The sequence below is a fragment of the Hemiscyllium ocellatum genome, chromosome 32 (assembly GCF_020745735.1).
Source record: "Hemiscyllium ocellatum isolate sHemOce1 chromosome 32, sHemOce1.pat.X.cur, whole genome shotgun sequence".
Taxonomy (NCBI): Eukaryota; Metazoa; Chordata; class Chondrichthyes; order Orectolobiformes; family Hemiscylliidae; genus Hemiscyllium; species Hemiscyllium ocellatum.
Window position 1 is genome coordinate 27,113,807 of NC_083432.1, and position 23,552 is coordinate 27,137,358.

At 39.3% G+C, this 23,552-nt stretch overlaps 1 long non-coding RNA gene across 1 annotated transcript in view; it reads left to right on the plus strand.

Moving 5' to 3' along the window:
* The first annotated feature begins 6,973 nt into the window (after positions 1–6,973).
* Positions 6,974–23,552, plus strand: part of LOC132830971 (uncharacterized) — a 166,156-nt gene continuing 149,577 nt past the window's right edge. Inside the window, exon 1 of the long non-coding RNA XR_009646462.1 lies at positions 6,974–7,055. This is a non-coding gene — a long non-coding RNA (uncharacterized LOC132830971). The remainder of the gene's footprint in view (positions 7,056–23,552) is intronic.

Here is a 23,552-nt window from a genome sequence, read left to right on the forward strand (position 1 = left end):
AGGAATACCACCGAGGAGTTTAATCTTAAACAAAGTGTAGTTTGTAGCATGATAATAATCAGATATCAGTTACATTAGTAATAACCATTCTTATTAAGACTTGGATCATAGATTTACTTTCCTCAAGATTCAGATTTGTTCTGCCTTTCCCTGCTCAAGTTGTTATAAATGATATCCATTTAGGTGGAGCTTAGTGCAATCTTCAGCATTCACCTTTTCAGCCCATTATCTTAGAAATATTCACCACCAAGCTTTTCTTTCCATAATTTACATCATTGCACAATCATCACTGGAGGTTTCTTTCTCACTGTCCTCATGCATGTTTGGTGTGTTGTACATTGGTATGAGCTAGCTCCTGTTCTTTTGCAAAGTAGTAGCATGATCATAATGACTTTGTATGATCTGAGCTGGTTTAAATTTTAGAAAGCTTTGCTGGTGCCAACTATTTGTATTTGTATTTCTAACTTACACCATCTGCCCAATGGTAGTTCTCAACCTTTCAACGCACCATATATCTTATTCTTCCCTATCTTTGAAGAAGGAAATCTGTGTTTCAGAATGGCAAGACAATTGTTTCCTGGATGAGGTTGTTCATGCTTGTCTTTTGAGCATAAGTTTTGCTGGGAATGGTGATCTTTACTCTATTGACATTTTATAAAATGGAGCAATGCAATGTGGAAAGATTGTCTGTTGGTTAACACTTAATGGTTCTTGCTGTGATAGAATGTTTGTGCAAGGATGTGACGGGATGGTGTCATGTGGGTCACTCTCCACATAATGCATGCATTAACATAATTTGCCAGTGGTACTTTTGTCAGGAAATATCCATTCTAAGTAAACTAAAATAGCGGATATTTTGTTAGCAATAGCTGCACTCCATGTGTTGCTAACTTGTTGAACAATGGGATATTTGGAAAAGTATTTCAAGTCTGCAATCTTTCCTTTACACTATGAATAGTTCTGAAATTAGATTACTTACAGTGTGGAAACACTGTTGCTACCTTCATCCACGGAGTGAATGAAACATTGTGATGATGTGGACTGTCTTCCCAATCTCGGGCTTGGTATAATTGGCATGCCCTCACATACATTCATACATTAATGAGTATCCTAATTCATCCAGTGTACAGATTCATGTGCTAGTCATCTCATGTGTTCAACACATGTGTCCCTTATATAACATAGGTACGATATCTTGGTGCATTGCTTCCAGTAATAAAACTTATTTGTACTTGAAGTTGATTCTTCACTGTATAGCCAAATTATGTATTTACAAAAGAATCAAATCTTTTCACCCACTTCCATAATACTGACAGGCCACCTCTGAATAATGCAATTCTTTTGCAACTCTTGAAGTTGTTAATTTTTCACAGTTTCCAATTGCAATTGTTCACAATGGCTCTGGCCAAAGTGTAACTGATCAACTTTGACATGGAGAACATATTCACCTGTCACTGATTCAGTTGCATCATGCATGGTTGTTTCACCACAGTAGCTGTAGTTTGAATCTCATAAGTTGTGAGTGCATCACGCTGGCAATCCTGCCACTGCTGACTGTTAGGATCTAAAAGGTAGACGGCTCTGGAAGGACAAGATGAGATTGCATTGTTGCTGCAGTGTGATATTGATAATGCATGGAATTGGTGAACCATTATGTACTGTGAACAGCCTCTCATAGACTATTCAAGATGTACTACTTACACACATTTGTATCTTTGAGGATGATAATATGTGAGCACTCATTCTGCATTATATTAGAGTATGTCATATTGTCTTTTCAAACATATGATCTTAATGCTTTTAAAAGTATCTGATCACCACATATTTTGGCATGTTAGCAAAGTCAACAAAATGGGAAGATGGCCATCTTCTGAAATTTGTCTCTTGGTCAGTTGACTCATGGATGTGTTTGTATTTGTACTCCTTCTTCACTCTTTCCATACTGCCAATGTTGAGGTATTGTACCATCTGGTTGGTCACCTGTGCTTTGTTTTGCACTGTGGCTTGGCTGTTGGAAGGGAATTTCCTGCATATGTGTGTGCAGTGACAATTGGTACCTCAGTCTTTACAGCTTTGGGGTAGGCATGACAAACCAGGTTTGTTATAGACCTTATTCATTTGATGTGATTTGATGACGATAGCAATCGTGTAGCCCAAAGCAGGTGAATGTTTCGTGCCTGCCCCATTCTGTTTCATACTTGTGTCCATCTTCAATTAATCAGTGTATGATCCTTTTGACCAGGTGTTCCTTCCTAAAGGCTCTAATTGGAGGTAATTGTTACCTGGTAGGAATCGTGTCTTTATATTTTTGTGTATTTAAATCTTTGGGTTACAAGGAAAAGTAGATTTTTTTTAAAGAATGAGGATTAACTAGGATGGCTGCATTTTTTTCATAGCAAAGAAGTTGATAACTGTTTTTAACTTTTTTTCTTTGTACCTCTGGATTCCTGCAACGTGGAGGTAATCAGGAACTGATGAGTTGTTTACAAGTGAAGCTGATTTGTTCTAAGTTAACTGAGCAGGTTAGTACTGGAAACAAGACAGAGAGAGAGAGAGAGAGAGACAGAGAGCAAGAGGGTGAGAGAGAGAGAGACAAGAGAGTGTGCTGTTGTTTTCCCCAGCAGAAGTTGCCAATTTTCTACAATAAAAACAAATTATTGAAGAAAATAAATTGCATTTCCTGCAGCAGTTGTTGTGGGCTGTGACTTTTGAATTGCGAGATCAGAGACATGTTTTGAGTGAATCAGTCACTCTGTGCTTCTTACAAGCTAATGGAAGCTTCCAGAGAAAGACAACTGAACACCAAAGGCCTGGCTAACCAATGTAGGATTTTCACTACATCAGAATCAGGAAGCAAAGAAGACTGAACTGACCTCCTAGTTTTTTTTCCCACTTCTGCCAATAATCTTCTTTCCATATTCATTTGTGTAAGTGTGCGTAAGGTGAGGAGGCAGGGTGATGCTATAAGGGTTTGTATATTTTAGTTAGTAGTGTCATATGCTAATGGTTCATGTCCATTTACTTGTAACTATGTTCTTATTACTTACAATAAATAATAATTCTCATTTTTTACACAAATCTGGTCTATGCTTTATATCAGGTCAGGCACATCCAAGGAGCAGGAGAATCGACGTTTCAGGCATAAGTCCTTCTTCAGGAATTCCTGAAGAAGGGCTCATGCCCGAAACGTCGATTCTCCTGCTCCTTGGATGCTGCCTGACCTGCTGCGCTTTTCCAGCAACACATTTTCAGCTCTGATCTCCAGCATCTGCAGTCCTCACTTTCTCCTATGCTTTATATCAGCCTTCATTTAGAGGTCAGGTAAATTGGGGTGCCATGTGTACCTTTTAAACAAAACTATTTTAACATTTGATAGGACTCAGGAATAGCATGCCTTGATTTCCAGAACACTACCCCACTGGGTAATAGCAAAATTAATCATCCCCTCTCTAACTGCTTCTCTTCAGAAAAGTCCCACTTGTGTCCTTTGCTGCACTATCCTCCAGCAAATTAATCAATTCACTCTCAGAATTTCAGTCATGATGGAGTCTGTGTTGGAGTCTGTTAATCGTGAAGTTAAATCTTGCCTTGAATTGTTATTCAAGACTTTCTAGATCTTTATCTGGATCTTCCTGATCATCCATGGAAAGACTGGATATGTTATTTCTATGTACTTCTACAGAAACAAGCAGAATGTTTAGATTTCTCTTCTCAGGATCATCTATCACTTCATTTTGAACTAATACGTTGGTTGAAAAGTTGTAATTCTGTAAAGATGTCATTGGCTTTTCCTTCAATTTTTCATTGAAGGTTTTTGTTTTTCTTTTAGGAAGTCCAGTGTACTGCTTGTTTCTTTTTCTCCTGTCATTTTATTCGCCTTTTGCTTCTGTTTCTCTTGAGTTTTCTTGTTGTTGCTCCTTTAATTACCTTGTTCACTTTAAAAGTGCAGGTTTAAGATCTATAGTGTTGCAGGTCAAAATGGAAACTCTTAATTACAGGTTTCAGCCTCTAGATGGCGTTCATGCTAATAAGGAGTGATGACATCATATGGGTAGCCTCCTACTTTGGCAGTGAGAAAAGGAAATGGCTAAAAGGACTGACCTCAATGTATTGGTTTTCAAAAAAAGTGCAGAAAATCTCTTTTTAATATGTATTTTCTTTCAGTTCAGGAATCCACATTAGAGAAGGGATGTGATAGCATTGGAGAGGGCACAGAGGAGATTTACCAGGATGTTATTTGGACTTGAGAGTTTCAATTATGAAGAGAGATTGAACAGACTGGGGTTGTTTACCTTGAAGCAGAGGAGATTGAGAGAAGACATGATTAGGTTGTACAAATATATGAGGGGCATGGACACGGTATAGAGAAAGAAACATTTTCCCTTGATGAAGTGATCAATGATTAGAAGGCATAGATTTAAGGTAAAGGCAAAACATTTAGAGAAGATGTGAGGAAAGCTTTTCTTCACCCAAGGGTGGTATGAATCTGGAACTCATTGTCTGTGAGCGTGGTAGGGGGAGAAACCCTCATAATGTTTAAGAAATATTTAGACATACACTTCTGGTGCCATGGCGTACAAGGCTGTGAGGCAAGTGCTGGAAAATGTTTTTGGCTGGGTTGGTCTCAATAGGGTGAAGGGTCTTTTTCTTTGCTATAGGTTTCTGTGACTCTAGGAGAACTTTCTAGCTAGGCTTTCAGGAGTATTTAACTTCAGGAGTATTTATTTTAAATAATATTAAAATATTATTTAATATTCAATAGATTTCTATGACTCTAGGAGAACTTTCCAGCTAAGTTTTCAGGATTATTTAACTGCTGTTTATTTTAAACAAAATTAAAAATGTGGTGATCAATTAATTTTTATAAAGCAAGATGAGTCTTCTAATGTAAAATAATGTAGATTTTAATCAGAAAGGAATTAATTGTGTATTGTGGCTTGTCAAAGCCTTTATGCAGATTTGTACTCACAGTAGCCAAAACTGCTAATTGTCTTAATTCTTTGATCTCTAACCCAATTGTCTAGTTGATCTCCAATTCGGTTTTCCCATACCTGACACTGAGATCTTGGGCTCTTTCTGTAGATGGCCACTGCTGCTAAATGTCACGTGCATTTTGCCTCTAACAGAGTATGTTTGACCAATGCAATATCACTTATGTTATCCCTTGTAACACAAGAAATTAATCTGTGGGTAACATTATCGAAAAGTCCAACAGACATTTATTAAGCTCCCAAATATATCCAAATATTACATTCATAAGCACCTCACTTCCTGGGCTAACAGTAAGGTATTCAGTTGTAGAGTAGCATGGTGCCATCAACATGTTATCCTTTAAGTGACACTATATTAAAATGGAGTCTGAGACATCTATACCATCAGGCTCCATGCTATAGTACAGTGATATCATGAGCATGTCCCTTAAGGTTATTCTGTGTCTCTTGAAGATTACTACCTATGAGACATACCAGATACCTGCACAACAGAAATATCCACAAGATATGAGCACTACCAAGTACAAAATTGACTTTCCATTGACAGAAAAGTCATGAAGCTGGGAAAACATGTACAGGGTGATCAACATTTCCATTCGTTTAAGTGCAGGAAACCTCACCAGTCATTCTCATTAAAACCTTTTTCATTATCAGTTGTTCAGGTGGCATCAGCAGTGATCTTAAAATTAATCAATTACATTTTCTATTTTTATTTGCATGTAAAAATTCAAAATTATCTGTCTTATCCCAAAATATATGAATACAGACTTGAATAAATTAATATACTGGCTGCGATATTTTAGCTAATTTTTAAAGTATAATGTGATGTGGCATTAGCCAGTTTCTTCGCAATCACAGACTTGCCATTCTTTTAAAGGATATGTTTTGGAGCTTATTATGTAAGTTGCTAACATCTTGAAGCAAAATATCAAGACTTGTTTTGTCACTTTAGTACAATGGTAGTCCTTTCTAAAGTGTTTCATTTGGAGGTCAGTCAGGCATGAAATCTGCAAGATTTTTCTGGTGTTGCTGAAACAGTAACAATCTGGTCGATGTCACTTTGTGGTTTGTGAGATCTTGGTGTGTGCAGGGAAAAAGTAAGGACTGCAGATTCTGGACAGTCAGAATCAAAAAGTGTGGCACGCGAAAAAAAGAGCAGGTCAGGCTACATCCGAGGAACAGGAGAATTGACAGTTCGGAACATTCCTGATGAAGGGCTTCTGCCTGAAACGTTGGTTCTCCTGCTCCTCAGATGCTGTCTAACCTGCTGTGCTTTTCCAGTGCCACGCTTTTCGACTCTTGGTGTGTACCATGTTGCTACATTGCAATAGTGGCTGCTCTACTAAAAGCACTTCCTTGGCACAAGGAATATTAGAATGTTTCAAAATTGTGAAAGGCTCTATATAAGTCAAAATCTGTTCTTTTCTGTTTCTTTATTCTCACTTAAATGTAGAGCATGGCGCATTATTTGAGATACTTAAGACTAGATAGCATCTGTGGAGCTGTATCTCTGCGCAGGTCAGTACATTTTGGTGGAAGAGAAAAGGATGACAGAAGCAAAGAAGAAGAAGCAGATATAGAATATTTTGCGGATACAAAGGGAAAACCATTCCAGTGAATGGCACCATTTTGGTATAATTTGGATTTCTGTGTTAGTCACATTCTACAAGATATGGCTGAGTCTGTTCACGAGGAAAGAAAAAGAGGTTTTTGCACTTGCAATTCATAAATTATTATTAGTAAACAAACTTTCGACAAATTACTATGCACAAAGCAACCTTTTTGCAGTGGTAATTTATTAACCATACAGAATTACTGTCAAAAACTGATGTTTTATTCACAACTTTATAACAAATTGCAACAATTTAGAGTTATTAAGTGAACTGGCCACATATGGTGCGCAGCTAGTTACACAATTTTCCTCCTCAGCATGCCATTGCAAACCACTTATTTTGATAGCATCATTTGTCATTCATTGTTAGTACTGGCAAAGCCAAGGGCAGTTCTGTTGGATACTAGCTGGACAAGTGGCTGAACAGGATCGTTCACGAACAAGCTTCTAAGGTAACAATAGTCCTGGTGTCAGACAGTGAACAGAAAATGTAACCATCTACTAGCTGCTGTTTATTGGATAGTGTCTTGATAAACTTGTTAATGCATGGTTTATTTTTGTAAGAAATAACTATTAAACAATTACTAAAGAATGACTTGAGCTATTGTAACATGGCACATTGTGAGTTGTGGATGCAAACCAAGGTTGTGTGCTGGGAATATTGGTGAAACTATCAACATTGCTGTCATTAACTTCATTGAAACTGATGGTGACCTGGGGGATCTGTTGTTTGCACAATAATATCAGTAGTTTTACATTCCTCCAGAGGGTGCGCTGTTGGTATTTCCCAGGATCCTCCAACCTTAAACTGCAATCCATTTCCACTTTTACTCCCTCAGTCTCACTCAAAACTCCATTGAAAAAAATTATATTTTGTTGAATAAGTTGTAACTTTTAAATGGCACACAATTACTGCAAAACACCCTCAAAATGATTTTGCAGCTGTCAAATGTCTCCATTACAGTAAACAAAACCATTTTTTTATTTTTTAAAAGTTTGTTTATTTTAATTTTTGCTGCTTTCTTAATTTCATCATATTTAGCTTGCGACCTGAAAATGAAAGGTGGAAAGATTCATTGATTTTAGCTGGCTGGTTTTCTGTTTGTAAATATTTCAAGGTGAATGCCTTGCTACTCTGCTTATTGGTATCACCACTGCTGGCTATGCAGAGTTTAAACTGCTGTCTGACAAGGGAAAGTCGACACTGCAGAAATTGCGAGAATTTTATGGGAAGCTTCCTTTGTAGTTAGTGCCAATGCTATTTTAGTGGCCGTGAAAGAATTCTCTTTCTCAGTATTTCATTAACCCTGTCCCCTTTGCATTTGCTATTTCAAGCACTTTTCTTTTTCATCTCTGTCATGTTTCCACTGTATTCCTCTGCTATAATCTCTCTATTTTTCTCTTATTTTTTTCTTATATTCTTTCTTCTTTTGCTTTCTCAGTTGTGTTATTGAAGTAATGGCGATGAGTCATTAGATATGGGTGGTGGTGGGGTGAGGAGGGTGTGAGTGGTGAGCAGATTATACCAGCAGTGTAGATCAAAAGGTTACCACCAAACTTTTTCCCCGAAGCCATTGCTGCTGTATGGGTCAATGTGTACAAGTCTAGATTTTCGTTCTCAAATCTCTGGCACGGGACCTAACCCATAATCATCTGGGAAGTCGTCACAGTCAAAACTAATCTTGTTTTCATCAGAAGTCTGGAGACATGCACATTCCAGAAAGAGTTGGTGGATAGTGATTGGGAGTTGGAGCTCACTTTACCCTCCCTGACTTTGCATTAGGGAGACCTAGATCACAGGGAGATACTGTGTGACCCTACAAAACAGCAGACATAAGGCATATGAGTCAACATCAAGAAAAGCAAGACATTCAGATTGCTTAAGGCAGCAACTGATATGCTGAATATGAGAAGACAGATTTACACTCTCGGAACTTCCTCAGCTGTTTTACCCTGTCTATAGCTTTTTTGTCCATTTGTCAAAGATTGTGATTGTTGATTGTCATATTTTTTTACATTCCATATCACGCTGTCACAGAGTCCGTCAGCCATCTTCAACACATAACCAAACTTTCTAAACTGTCAAGTTCTTACAGGACTCACGAAATTTATAACATATGATGTATATCCACAAAAGTGAAATGTTCAAAACAAATCTTTTAAAATGTACTGATGACTGTGTTTGGCAAATGGAACATGAATACAGAGCACAAATCATGGTAAACAAGACATGATAGACGTATTAAAGAAATGTTCTTTTTAAATATCCCCACTCAGCAATTAAAACTGTTACAAGGACTGGCACTTTCTTGAATATCATTGAAATGATAAACTGTATGAAATTCTTTAAGTCTTTAAAGTTGTTCTTAAGTTTGTTTCAGTATTATCCTTAGCAATTAGCATTACAATTTTATTGAAATTTAGAAAAAAAATTTCATATATTTGTTTTAAAAAATTATTTTCATAATAAAAGAGTGCTATGGTCAAACAAGGTGGACTGAAAATTAATTCCTCATTCTTACTCCACAAAAGTAAGAGCCCAGTGATTAAAATAGCAATTTTTCTGAATAGTTTTTGCAATGAATGTGCTACATTGGAAATGTTGCTTACAAAATTTAGGCACACTTCAGAAGTGAAAGATTTAGTGAGTTCAGAAGCACAGTGTTAATATCTAAGACATTTTGTTGATGATGTTAATTACCAAATTGTTGAAGGTAAGCAGGTATTAAGTATTGCTTAGTTAACTGTATTGATGTGTAAAACAGTCCTGTAGTGAAGTAGTTGTGTCCTTGCCTTTTGGCAGGAAGGTCTGAGTTCAAGTGCTGCTTGCCTGATGGCATATGTGTGTCATAAGCCATCCAAATAGGTTAATTGCAAATATTCTATGTGACGAAGTGAACAAAAGCCGATGGCCTGCTGATCTGCATGTGTTCAATTCTCTCAGTTAATGGTGCCTAAGAAACATTAATGCTGCATTCCATCTTGTAAGGCTCTTGTGGAACAGTGATAGTGTCTCGACCTCTGAGCTGGAAGATCTACCTGCTCTAGCCATGTGTCATAATGCTCGTGTTTAATTAAAAATATCGATGAAGAAGATCATGATGGGAGTATGTTTAAAGGTGAATTGCAAGTTCTTTGGAAAGCAATAAGTAGTCTCTACCAAAAGCTTTGCAGTCTGCATGTATGCTTCTCAAACAGACTTGGAGATCCTTTAACACAGATTATAAAACAATAAAATGGATTGCATTTGTGATTTTTCGTTTGGCTGTTTTTTTGAATATTACTGTTGCTTTTCCTTTCAATTGGCAATATTTTTACAAAATCTTTAACTGAGCAAATTATTCCAAGACACTTTGCAAAAATGCTATATTCACACAAACCAAATTTAGCATTTGGATTCGTGATCAAAAATTTAGTCAAGGAGTAAAAATTTTTGTGAGTATTTAAAAGGTGAAAGGTCACATACAGGAGAAGAAGGACAGCTTTAATGAGACAATTCCAGATCTTGGGCCTAGACAGCTATAACAGGGTTATGATAATGGATTAATGAAAATCAGTGATATACAAGGGACCAAAATTAGAGAAGTGCAGAGATCTCAGAGGGCTGAACAGCTGGGGAAGGTTACAAGAGTATGGTTTAATTATGCTATAGAAGAATTTCAAACAAGATTGAGAATTGTAACATTGAGCCATCGCAAAACTACGAACCAGTACTGGTCAATATGTCCTGGGATGATTGGTGAATAGAACTTGATGCAAGTTAAGATATGGGCAACAGAGATTTGGATGATTTCACGTTTCTTAAGGGTGGATGATTGGAGACTGGACAGGAATTAAATGGTAATAATGGTGTGGCTGAGAGTTTCATCAGCTGAACTGAAGCTGGCATTACTATGGAGATGGAAGTAGGCAGTTTTGTTGATGTAGTGTTGATGTAGTGGATATGTAATTAGAACCTCATCCCTGGTCCAATCTTATACCAAGGTTGCAAATAGTTCAACCTCAGTTGCCAGGGAATGAGAGAGAATCAATGGTTTGGAAAAGAAAATGTGGATATCCTTTTGTTCGGCTGAATGGAGGGAACTTGGTACACTCTGCTTTTATATTTCAATAAGGTTCAGACAGTCAGGAAGAATCTAGAAATATACTGGCTGAATATATCAATAAATGTTCTCAAGGAATACTATTCATAGTTATAAAGTATGAAGTTTAACTTCTGTGGGTGTCTGATTCTTGATTTTGTCAACTGCACATTTATCACTGGACTGCTTGCAGGATTGGTGCACCATGAAAATAGATGTTAAATTGACAAACTTTATTAGTAGTGCTCTACGCATTCAGATATTTTCAAACTGTATACATAACTGACAGCACGTTGTTGAAGGTGATTCTGTGGGTGACTACAGTATTTTGGGTTTAAGACCCTGTCTGTAACACAGTTAGTCGGTCTCACCTGTGAGCGTGCAACCATTATTGACAATGCCAGAGGGCTGCAGGGGAAGGCAGGTGTGGTGAGTAGGTCAAGCTTGCCAATTCCTCTTTGTCGTCTCATGGCTAATGCTGGAAAGTGCAATGAGGGTGTCAACGGAATCAATGGTGTTGATTTAAATGATTGAATACTTTTAATCAAAATATAGGCTCACATACATGAACGATGATCCAATGTTAATTGGTGGAATAGGGCCATATGTATAATTTACGGGGGAAGTGATTGCCTAGTAATATTATTGTTGGACTCTTCACTCAGACACCCAGATAATGTTCTAGAGGGCAAGGATTGAATCTAACTATGGCAGATAGTAGAATTTGAATTCAATAAAAATCTGGAATTAAGAGTCAAATGATGGCCATGAAACTATTATTGATTGTCAGAAAGCCGCATCTAGTTCACTAATGTCCATCAGGGAAAGAAACTGCCATCCTTACCTGGTCTGGACTATATATAACTCTAAGTCCACAGCATTGTAGTTGACTCTCAACTGCCTCTGGGATGGGCAATAAATGCTGGCCTAGCCAGTGACACCCTCATCTCATGAATTAAAAAAAAATCAGGAAAAGTAGGAAGGATACTGTAGGTTATGGGAATGGATCATTTAGATGAGGGAGAAAATTAACTGGGATGAGTTGTATGAAAGGGCCATCTCCATATTATTAAAGCAACAAGGGCTGCGCAAAAAATGCCAAACTTCTCAGCGATACCCATATCCCTGGAAGGAAAAAAATAAACATAAGTACATTGATGGAATATAATATTCAATAGTTATATAAAAGTGGTATGAACTAAAAAAAATCATATGTTCTCCTTTAGTCTATGATATTTGGAGATCTACTAAGACTCATAATGACATTTGTAATATGTACAAGTTAGTTTACAAGTTTACTATTTGACATGCTTTATCAACTTCATAATAATTAGAGATGTAGAATATTATTATCTATAGATCTTAATGAGTTTAAAGTATTTAATATCAAGCAACAATAGCTTGCTTTTATGTTTTAGCTTTAAGATAGTCAAATGTGCCTCACTGAATGTCATCAAACAATATTTCATGCTTAGTCACATGGAGAACATTAATCAGTTTAATTTCAGTAATGGGGAAACTTGTGACAAATAATTATTACGGATAGAATTAGTAGTCACGTGATAAAAAGTGAGTTGATTAGAAAGCTACAGAATGGATTTTTAAAGAGATATTTTGAACAAAATTGTTAATGCAATACACAAGGAAATTGACACAATTGATACACAGGAGAACAATTGAACTTTAAGTACACTAGTAACTAGATAACCACAATAAAAACATGATCCTATTGACACACAGGACACATCAGTGTTTTAATATCAGACTCTTGAATCAGAATTCCATCCTTGGGGTCCCAATGCACTGTCACCACCCACCTTCTTCTCCCTGCTAGCTAAGTTAAATCTTTGGGGTCGTAGGGGCTTATGCTCAACATTCACCACAGGGTTTTGAAGTGTGCCTGGTTACTGAGGTTCCTCCTGTCTGTTTTCTTGGTTCAGAACAGGCCTGTGTTTGGAAGCTTCTGTTCGGATAGTGCTTGGTTGGCCTCACTACCCCATTTCTCTCCCCCCTCCCCCCCCCCCCCCCCCCCCCACCCCACCTCTGCCAAGACAGCACTCTCCATTCTGCTGGTTATGCTGTGTATTCCCACAGAACTCAGTCCAGGGTTTTGTCCAATAGTTTAGATATTGGAAAATCCAGGGTTTTGTCCAGTGCTTTAAATTGTAGAGAGTTTTGTTTGATCCTACGTGATCTTGGTGTGCAGGGGAAAACTTAAAATTTTGCTGAAGATGTAAAGTTTGGAAGAATTGTAAACTATGAAGAGGACAGCATAGAACTCCAAAAGGACAAAAACAAGGTGATGGAATGGGTGATTGATAACAGGTAAGTTTCAGTGTGCAAAAGTATGCTGTGGTGCACAGGAACAAGGGAACTTGGATGAACACAGACAAGGATCATTGAAGATGGTAGAACAAATGGAGAGCTGTAAGTAAAGTTGCCTTTCTTTGGATAGGATGTTGTGAAACTTGAGAGGGTGCAGACAAGATTTACAAGGATGTTGCCAGGACAGGAGGGTTTGAGCCACAGGGAGAGTCTGAACAGGCTGGGGCTATTTTCCTGAAACATTGGATGCTGACAGGTGATCTTAAAGAGATTTATAAAATCATGACGGGCATGGATAGGGTAAACAGTCAAGGTCTTTCTTCTAGGGTGGCAAGTCCAAAACTAGAGGGCATAGGTTTAAAGTGAGAGGGGAAAGATTTAAAAAGGACCCAAGTGGTACATTTTTCATGCAGTGGATGGTACATGAATTGAAAGTGGTAGAGGCGAATACATTTAAAAAGCATCTGGATAGGTATATGAATAGGAAGGGTTTAGATTGATTTGGGCTAAATGCTGGCAAATGGGACTCGGTCAGATTGAGATGTCTGGTCAGCGCAGATAAGTTGGACTGAAGGGTCTGATTCTGTGGTGTATGACTCTGAGTCTGAAGCATGCAAGTACCCTCAGCATTATTAATGAAGTACAAGGACAAGGATGTGATGTTGAACTTCCATAGAACACTTGTTAGACCTCAACTGGAATATTGTATACAGTTCTGGGTGCCACATTATATGATAGGTGAGAATGCATTGGAGAGTGTACAGAGTGGCTTATAAGAATGGTTCCAGGAATGAGGAATTCAGTTATGACGATAAATTGAATAAATTAGAACTGTTTATCTTGGAGAGAAAAAGGGCCAAAAAGTAATCCAATAGAGTTTTTCAAAATCATGAGCATGTTGGATAGAGAAGATAGGGAGATGCTATTTTCACTTGTAAAAGGAAAAGAGGGCAGAGATTTGACATGACACGCAAATGAAACAGGGATGATGTGAAAAACTGATGCTGAGTTGAAGACCCAGTACAGGCTGATGGCTTAAGCTCAAGTTGGTGGCAGAGCAGGACATCCAGTCGGAGCTCTTCTATTTCACCAACAGTTCCTTTTCCTTTTTGTTTCTTTTTTCTATTCTTTTCTACAGTTTTTCCTCCCCCGAACTTTTAAATTCTTAAACTTACCCAGAGGGAATGGTGAATAGAGGTGAGTCCAAGTCCTGCCCAGTGCAGGAAGTGATTGGGAGACCATGCTGCATGGGAGGCAAGTGGTGGGCCAAGTCTGGAGCAGGAGACAGTCTGAGCCCAGACCGGCCTGGGAGACGGATTCTGGAGTGGGAGACAGTCCGAGCCCAGACCGACCTGGGAGACGGATTCTGGAGTGGGAGACAGTCCGATCCCAGACCGACCGGGGAGACAGATTCTGGAGTGGGAGACAGTCTGAGCCCAGACCGACCGGGGAGACGGATTCTGGAGTGGGAGACAGTCCGAGCTCAGACCGGCCTTGGAGATGGGTTCTGGAGTGGGAGACAGTCCGAGCCGGGGCCAGCCTGGGAGTCACGGAACAGGAGACAATCTGAGCTTGGGTCAGCTTGGGAGACTGGTTCTGGAGTGGGAGACAGTCTGAGCTCAGACCGGTCTGGGAAATGGGTTCGGAATGGGAGACAGTCCGAGCTCAGACCAGCCTTGGAGACTATTTTGGGAGTAGGAGACAGTCCAAGCCCAGACCGGCCTCAGAGATGAGTCCCAGAGATCAGTGCATAGAGGCAGTGATTCCTCTTGTTTTAAAACCCGGCATGCACAGCCTCAGTGAAAAAGACTATAATTTGAGTACTTTTTAAACATACTTTTTATTTTTATTCTGAACTATGAGTAAGTCACGTACTTTTAAAACTTTGTATTCCTATGCTAAACTTTTACTGTTTCAATTCTGTAACAAATACTTTTAAGTATCTGTACCTAGGTACCCAACACCTAAGATGGCACCAAAGCAGTGATATTACAAACTTTTCACTGCACTCATTCTTGTGCACATGACAATAAAGACTATTCTATTCTATTCTACCCTACTCTATTCCATGGTCTCTTTCTGCACTGTAACACTTTATGATTCTGTAAAGTGTTCAGACAGACATTGTGCTGATTGTAAGCTAAACCCTAAAATTCACTGTTTCACACAACACAATTTTTCTTTTAGTTTCAACTGTTACTAATTTTTAATCTCTTCTTTTTTGTATGTTATGTCGGTTGTGACATGACTAGGCCAAAAAAAGCCCCTTTTTGTCTCATTGTTAGTACATTTTTAAAGTATATTTGTGAAAATCTTCAACTTTGATTCACAGTGCACAGGGAGACAAAGAGGATTATTGCATTCAATGCTGAGGGCAGAACAGACAGCTCTGTGCTGATCTAAAAATCAGCCATCAAGGAACTACATTTTTAAGTATAAACAATGGATTCTGGTTCACAGACATCTGTTTTCAGGAAACCCACCTAAATAGGATAAAACGAATTTAATAGTTATAGGATAAACTATATATTTTGGTGATTCTTCATAGTTAATTACTATTGTCGTTAAGTCGGCACATGAATGGGTGAAAGTTTCCTGCACAATATTAGTGCCAATTCCATCAATGTACTTGTTATGAAATTCTTCTATACATCACTTTAATCTAATTAGCAGGGATTTTGTATTGTGCCATTATGGATAAGCCTTCGAAGTTATACTCTTTGAAGCTACTGTGGTAAAGGTTGCAATGCTGTTTTACTATGAGTACAGCACTGATAAAGCTGTGTTTATGCAACACCGCAGCCACACCATGTTATAAATTCCACATTAATTCTAAAAATTATATAGAATCATTGACAGACTTTTCTATTCCACGCAGAATCACCCCAGCTGATCTGGCCACTTTTAGTACTGTGCAAGATATAGCCAGTCCTACACAGGATATCTTGTCAATCATAAAAACAATGGCGAAAGTGCACCATATACCGCTTTGTAAATTGGTGTTGCCTAGCAATCCTCTTCTATACTAATAAACAACACTGTGGAGCTATGATCTCTACTCACATTACCATTGGAACTGAGATGGTTAGCAGTACGAACAACCTGCTGTATCATGAAAAAATGTGTGTCACTTGTGTAAAGTGAAGAATCAGGCAGAAGTGAAGCACCTCCATCCCAAAATACTCAAGGTGACCTATAAGTACTGCCTTCTGGATCACCAGGAGTCTCAGATACTGACTTGTCTGCTGCTGCAGATATAAACACTGCTCCCCTTGTAGCTTGCAAACTTAGCACATGTGAGAACTCAGACATTAAATCATCTTGTGCACCATAAAAGAAAAACATATAAACACGCCTAAACTCTATATGAATCATCCATTGTTACTCATTAAACTATCATGTTATGTAAGTGGATTGACATCAACACACACCATGTGATTGAAGCATTACCATCATGTCAATCATAAATTACAGACAGCTATCGCACATAAATACCAGACATTGTGTTAGTTACCCACAGTCTCTAGGGAGGTGCATAGTAAGAGCAGTGAGGCTTATGCGGCTGCACAGCCATAGCCAAGCTCTTTGACTCTAACAATAATCTTTTGAACATCAGGATACCAGATCTGTTTTCATTCACTGTTCTTAGTGACCAAGAATGGGTCACACCTTCACATTTTGGTATCTCTTCTTTCAAATTAGAGAGAAAAAAAAACAAATGTCAAACTTTTCAGTTTACAGAACAACTAGGGTTTAAATATTTACACTCTCCTTCACTGCACATACAAACCATCTCTAATGACATGCATTTTTCTTGAAAACTAGAAAGAACAGTAATTTACTTCACATGATTAAAGTAGTTTCTTAACTGAAGTTAGAAAGTACAAAGTGGCTCTGAAATATATTGAACAGCAGTCCCAGTAATGACTCTGGATGTGCACCTGCCATTGACCACCATCACAGATCCTGCTGAAGTCAGTAGGGTCAGTGGGAGGTCACTTTACTTAAACATTGGAACCAGGTGGCCATGCACTACTGGCAAGTCTTGAACATCTACCTAATTGAGAATCGAAAAAATGTGGCTTTTGAATCCAAGCTCTAAGGGATGTTGGTAACCATTCTCTTTTCACATAGAAATAACTTGACTCAGCCTGCAGGCGTAAGGGAGCCATATTGATCAAAGTAAAACCTTACCTAAATCTTTGCATGATGTGGGTCTCATAGCCACCAAGGCCCATAAAAATGTGCCAACTCTCGAAGTCAAGTGAAAGAATAGGAAACATCTCTTCCTTCTACATACCACTGTCCTTCTGTGGATAAGAGGAGTCATCTACAGTTACATGACCCATAGAAACTTCCAATACAAGTCGATACTATCACATCGCTCTGAAAAGTGTTCAGGATTTTCAATCCCAGTGACTTTTATCATTTTAGGGAAAATAGTACCATTTATAAAGCAAAGTATAGTGAAAGTTCATTGATGTCATGTCTCACAGTTTCCTAAATAAACAAATAAAAATATCAATATGCTGTTATTGATCAAGTGCAGGAAGCATAAAACTGTTTCAGAGAAACAGTAGTTTCCTATTCAAGCATATGTTGAAAATTGTCTGCAGGTTCAGATTTTGAACCTGAACAAATGAATTTAACCAAAATTTGGCTGACTGTCAATTTAGGTTAGTTTCCAGGAGGGATTCTGTCCTTGAGCCAGAGGGAGATTTGTCACACTATTCATCAACCTCCCCTCATTAGCTATGCACCATGCCTTTATGGCATCTTGCTTGTCCTTTCCTCTCTCATGCAAGAGATAGTGGTTGCCATTGAGCTTTGAGATTTAGAACAAAGAACATAGAATATTACATTTGCCACCTCTCAGCCCAGCTCTGCAGCTTATCTACGTCCCTCTGTAACCTGCAACATCATTCGACTCTATCTTCAACTCTACTGACCTTAATGTCACCTGCAAATTTACTAATCCATCCTCCTACACCCTCATCCAGGTTATTTATAAAAATGACAAACAGCAATGGCCCCAAAACAGATCTTTGTGGTATACCACTAGTAACTGAATTCCAGGATGAACATTTCTCATCAACCATCACCCTCTGTCGTCTTTCAGCTAGCCAATTTCTGATCCAAACTGCCAAATCACCCTCAATCTCCGTATTTTCTGCAATTGCCTACCATTGGGAACCTCATCAAATGCCTTACTGAAATCCATAAACACCGCATCAACCACTTTACCTTCATCCACCTATTTGGCCACCTTCTCAAAGAACTCAATAAGGTTTGTGAGGCACGATCTACCCTTCACAAAACCGTGTTGACTATCCCTAATCAACTTTTTGCTTTTTAGATGATTATAAATACTATGTGTTATAACCTTTTCCAACAATTTAGCCAAAACCAAACTCAGGCTCACTGGTTTATAATTACCAGGGCTGTCTTTGCTTCCCTTCTTGAACAAGGGGGCAATATTTGCTATCCTCCAGTATTCTGGCACTATTCCTGTAGAAAATGGTGACATCAAGATCAAAGCCAAAGGCTCTGCAATCTCCTCCCTGGCTTCCCAAAGAATCCGAGGATAAATCCCATCCAGCCCAGAGGACTTACCTATTTCCACACTTTCCAGAATTGCTAACATCTCCTCCTAGTGAACCTCAATCCCATCTAACCTGTATCCCAGTATTCTCCTCAACAACATTGTCTTTTTCCAGGGTGAATATTGATGAAAATTATTCATTTTGCGCTTCTCCATCTCCTTGGACTCTACACACAACTTCCCAGTACTGTCCTTGATTGGCCCTAATCTTATTCTAATCATTCTTTTATTCCTGACCTACCTATAGAAAGCTTTAGGTTTTTCCTTGATCCTACCTGCCAAAGTTAGAAAGTACAAAGGGGCTCTGAAATACATTGAACAGCAGTCCCAGTAATGACTCTGGGTGTGCACCTGCCACTGACAACCGCCACTGATCCTGCTGAAGTCAGTAGGGTCAGTGGGTTTTCACTTTATTTAAACATTGGAACCAGGTGGCCATGCACAATTGGCAAGTCTTGAACATCCACCTAATTGAGGATCGAAAAAAGTGGCTTTTGAATCCAAGCTCAAGTCCCTTTCTGGCTCTTCTTAGCTCTCTCTTTAGGTCATTCCTGGCTAACTTATAAATTTCAAGTGCCCTAACTGAGCATTCACATCTCATCCTAACATAAGTTTTTGTCTTGCTCTTGACAAGAGATTCAACTTCTTTAGTAAACCACGGCTCCCTTTCTTGACCACTTCCTCCCTGCCTGAAAGGTACATACTTACCAAGGACACACTATAGCTGTTCCTTGAATAAGCTCTACATTTCAATTGTGCCCATCCTTTGCAGTTTTCTTCCCCATTCCATGGATCCTAAATTTTTCCTAATTGCACAATAGTTGCCTTTCCCCAGCTATAACTCTTGCCTTGCGGTACATACCTATCCCTTTCTATTGCTAAAGTAAACATAATCGAATTATGATCATTATCACCAAAATGCTCACCTCTCTCCAAAACTAACACCTGGCCTGGTTTATTACTCAGTACCACATCCAATGTGGCCTTGTCCTTGTTGACTTGTCTACATACTGTGTCAGGAAACCTTCCTACACACATTGGACAAAAACTGGCCCATGTAAAGTATTTGAACCATCATATTTCCAGTCAATATTTGGAAAGTTAAAATCCCCCATGTCAACTACCCTGTTACTCTTGTCTGTATCCAGAATTATCTTTGCTATCCTTTCCTCTACACCTGTGGAACTATTCAGACACCTACAGAAAACTCACAACAGGGTGCCCTCTCCTTTCCTGTTTCTACCCTCAGCCTATACTACCTCAGTATATGAGTCCTCAAACATCTTTTCTGCCACTGTAATATTGTCCTTGACTAATAATGCCACATCTCCCCCTCTTTTACCACCTTCTTTGTTCTTACTGAAACATCTAAATTCTGGAAACTGCAATAACCATTCCTGTCCTGATCTATCCATGCCTCTGAAATGGCCACAACATTGAAGTCCCAGGTAACAACCCATGCTGCAAGTTTACTCACCTTATTCTGAGTACTCCTGGCATTGAAGTAGACACACTTCAAAATACTTTCCTGCTTGCTGTTGAACTCTTGTGACCTTGAAACCATATTTCCGACTTCACTATTCTCAACCTCCTGGACACTGGAACTACAATTTAGGCTCCTATCCCTTTGCTGAATTAGTTTAAACCCTCTTGAATAGCATTAGCAAATTTTCCACTAGGGTATTGGTAACCCATCGGTTCAGATGCAGACCATCCTGTTTGGAGAGGTCCCATCTACCCCAGAAAGAGCCCAAATCATCCAGGTATCCGAATTCCTCCCTCCTACACCATCCCTGTCGCCATGTTTTCAACTCCTCTCTTGCCCTATTCTTTACCACGCCACCACGTAGTATGGATAACAAACTATAGATTGTCTCTGTTTGTTCTGGATCTAAATTTCCACCATAGCTCCCTGAATATTTGCCTTAAATCTGCATCCCTTTTTCTACCTGTGTTGTTGATGCCTATGTGGAACATGACTTGGGGTTGCTCCCCCTCTCCGTTAAGGATCCTGAAAACACAATCAGAGACATCACAAACTCTGGCACCTGAAAGGCAACATACCAACCATGAGTCTCTCTTGTTCCCACAGAACCTTCTATTTGTCCCTGTAACTATGGAGTCTCCAATGACTAATTCTCTGCTCATCTCCCCCTTTTCCTTCTGAGCAACAGGGACAGACTCTGTGCCAGAGACCTGTACCCATGGCTTACCCATGATAAGTCGTTGCCACCCCCACCTCCCACCCCCAACAGTATCCAAAATTGTATACTTGTTATTGAGGGGAATGGCCACAGGGGTTCCTTGTACTGTCTGCTAGTTCCCTTTCTATCCCCTGACTGTAACCCATCTACCTTTCTCTTTTACCTCAGGTGTGACTACCTCCTTGTAACTTCCCTCAGTAACCCCCTCCATCTCCCGAATGATCCAAAATTCATCCAGCTCCAGCTCTAGTTCCCGAACGCAGTTTTTGAGGAGCTGGAGTTGGGTGCACTTCCCACAGATGCAATCAGCAGAAGCACTAGTGGTAACCCTTGCCTCTCACATTCTGCAGGACGAACATTCAACTGCCCTAACCACCATCCCCATTGTTATAAATTCACAAAGAGACTATTGAAAAATAAAATAAAAACTAGTTACCTTACCAATCTGGTGCACAGAACCCTCTTTTCCTTTGGTTAGAGGAGGACTTCTGGCACTGCCACTATTTCCTTAATAACCTTATATAGGGATTGGGTCGGGGGTGCTGGGTCTGGATGGGCTGGTCTTCAGAGGGTTAGTATGGATGCCATGGACCAAATAGTCTACTCTCACTCTGTAGGAATTCTTTGAAACTGCAGAAGCTGGAGAGCTGAATAAACAAAAAACAAATTGCTAGAGAAACTCAGCAAGTCAGGAAGCACTTGTGAAGAGAAAGCAGAGTTAATAAGTCCAGTGACCCTTCAAAATGTCTATTTGACATGCAGGATTATTATTATTAATCCACCTGTTCAGAGATGTTAGAATGAAATGGTGGGCCTCGAATCTCGGTCTGTTGGCCCAGAGATAGGAACACTGCAACAGAAGAGTCCTCAGCCTTCACATACAGGATACTATATTTAAAGGTGACTTCAACCTGTGATTAATGCAATTATCCCTTGAAAGGCCTCATGTCATTCTCAGTAGAATCTATGTACTCAAACAGAAAAGAAACACTTATTCTGCTCACTCCTCGTAAGGTCACAGCCATTGTCCATTTCCAGTGCACTTTTACAATTTGTGTGAGTATAGAAGGCAATGCAGATAGTGTTTGGCACTGACAGTCACAGGCTCATCTTGGTAGTCAAAGTACCCCCCTCGAACTCCCAGTCAAACCCACCAATACTGAGCATCCACACATTCCCACACGCCTCTTTGAATTACAACTTCATTTCCCATCATTAACTACAATGCCCTGACCTGGTGCCTCATCATGCCACCATCATGCTATACTATCCCCTGATTGGGGCCAAGATGATTGAGACTACCAAATACTCCCATCTCTCACACAGTAACCCATGTCCTCCAATGAACCCTCATCTCCACCATCCCCAACAAATTGTTGAGTTTCCCCTGTTCGCACTTATTGTCCCTTTGCATCCCAGCAGGCTACATCCAATCCTCAGAATTGATTTCCACAACTTCTATACTACAACATAGCCCCCTCAACTTTCATTCAGATGACCACCCAGGGCTGACTTTGGATGTATTGGACTCCTGGCATTGACTGCCCCGAGTGACTGACTGACTATGTCCAAGCCCCTGAACTGATATTAGATGCTGCCCTTCACTTATTCCAGGAGCTCTTGATTGAAGGCTTTCTCCCTTGACCTGATTGAAGACTAATTCCCTTAGACTTTGAGAAATGGCCATTTGGTTGATGCAGTGTGTATTTGCAAAGTATCCTGGCTGGCATATAATGAAGGTATGAGTTAACATGACAAGGTATGGCAATATGTCTGCCTCTTGGTTGATCACTATAGTCAACCATGACTCGCTGCCTGGCTTTGGTGTCTACACTAAAGACAGGTCAAAACATAAGTTCTTGTGCCTTTAAGGTGTGGCTGAGGGGGCAAAATGCAAAAACAAATACAAGAGAAGACAAATCAGGGTGGAGATGCTGGAAGCATTAAATTAAGCGCAAACTAAGTGAATGCATAGTAACCGAGATAAGGGCACTGAGGTGCACCCAGGTCTAATCCTGGAGTTAGCTGTCATTCACTGAATATACAGTACTCTGGCACAAGCATGATAATGGAAGGTGCTAGTGAGCTCCAACGTGCAGTACTGAAATGTAAAACTGTATTATAAGTGGGTCTGCTGTCCAAGATACATTCCTGATGAAGGGCTTATGCCCGAAACGTTGACTGTCCTGTTCTTTAGATGCTGCCTGACCTGCTTTGCTTTCCCAATGCCACACTTTTCAACTCTGTCCAAGGTGGAGGCCTGGAGAAACATGCAACAAGTTAGAATCACTGGGTACTGACTTAGAATTTCTTGTTGGGAATTGACACCATCTATTTCCTATACGCTGGTTGAAGGAATGGGAAACTCTAAATCAGAGAGGTTAGAGTAGGTGAGAATGGCTTGTTAATATATGTTCACTCGTGAAATTCTCATTTTACCATTCAAAACCTACTTGGAGAATTTGTCTTTTTCTCTTAACGGCAAATCTCATTTCTTATCTCAGCCCATTAGCTCAAATGACTCGTCGATGCCCATGTAATTCCAGGATGAGAACATTCCACCTGAAATGTATAAATTCAATAGTCATATAAAAATGCAACAGCCTTCACCCATCAATAGTGAGTCAAACAAGTATTGGGTACAATAGTGTTAGGGTTTTGTTAGTAGTCTTTCAATCTAGAGTTTTGAGTATTATAATGGCACATTTTGAAATAGAATTTAAGAATCATGGTAGC